The following is a 920-nucleotide window of genomic DNA, read 5'->3' on the forward strand; positions in this document are numbered from 1 at the left end:
CTGCCCCTTCACGGGTGTGTCTGAGCAACTCCTGCTGCTCACGAGCCCGCCCCACCTCCCCCACCCCTCTGGCCTCGCCCACCTGCGAACTGCCCCGGCCCCAATATTCCTGGGGGAAGGGATCAGGGTCATTTCATTGGGCAGGAAGAATCCTGAGTGGTTGGATCCAGCCTGTCTGCTGTGCAGCTTGTGAACCAGGAGAAGGAGAGGTGGGAGTGACCCAGAGGAGGCCATTTGGCCTGTGGGATGGGCTGCTGGCCTGGGAGTTCAGAGACCTGGGTTCTAATCCTGGGTGACTTTGAGTACATCCCTTCCCTTGTTTCCCTGCTGGCTGCCTTGGCTAGTTAGAGTCTGAGCCCTACAGCCCAGCGATTGTCTGCAGCACCTGGTGCAACAGGGCCCTGAGCTCAGCTGGCATCTGTAGGTGCTGGTGGGACAGAAATAACTGGGCTGGCCCTGATGCTGAACGGGGCAATCACTTCTCGTCACTCACAAGCAATGCCTTGTCCTGGCTTCTTGTAGGATGGCTGAGGAGGGCCCCCCAAAGCCCAGGCGCGCCTGGGAGGAGACAAAGCCTCCCCCAAGGAAGAGTTGGCGGAAGAGGCTATGGCAGCAGCAGGAGCTGTGTGTGCTTCAGCCCTTCCGTGCCGGTGAGTGGGCGCCTTCTGGGTGGGCGGAGGGGGCTGCAAAAATGGCTGGGGCCATGGCCCTGCATTGGGGTGGGGCTTGGACCCTGTGGGGGGTGGGGGGCAAGACTAGGGTGTCATTGCGGGGAGAAGACTCCATAGACCTTGTACTGCTCTGGGTTGCCATGAGATGGAGAGACAGGAAAACCCAGGCGGGGGAGGGGGGGAATGGCTCCTCCTGCTGGCAGCAGCTGCAGCCACTAAAGCTGATTGGGGCATAGCGGCAGAAGCATC

The sequence above is a fragment of the Chrysemys picta genome, unplaced genomic scaffold (assembly GCF_011386835.1).
Source record: "Chrysemys picta bellii isolate R12L10 unplaced genomic scaffold, ASM1138683v2 scaf41, whole genome shotgun sequence".
Lineage (NCBI taxonomy): Eukaryota > Metazoa > Chordata > Testudines > Emydidae > Chrysemys > Chrysemys picta.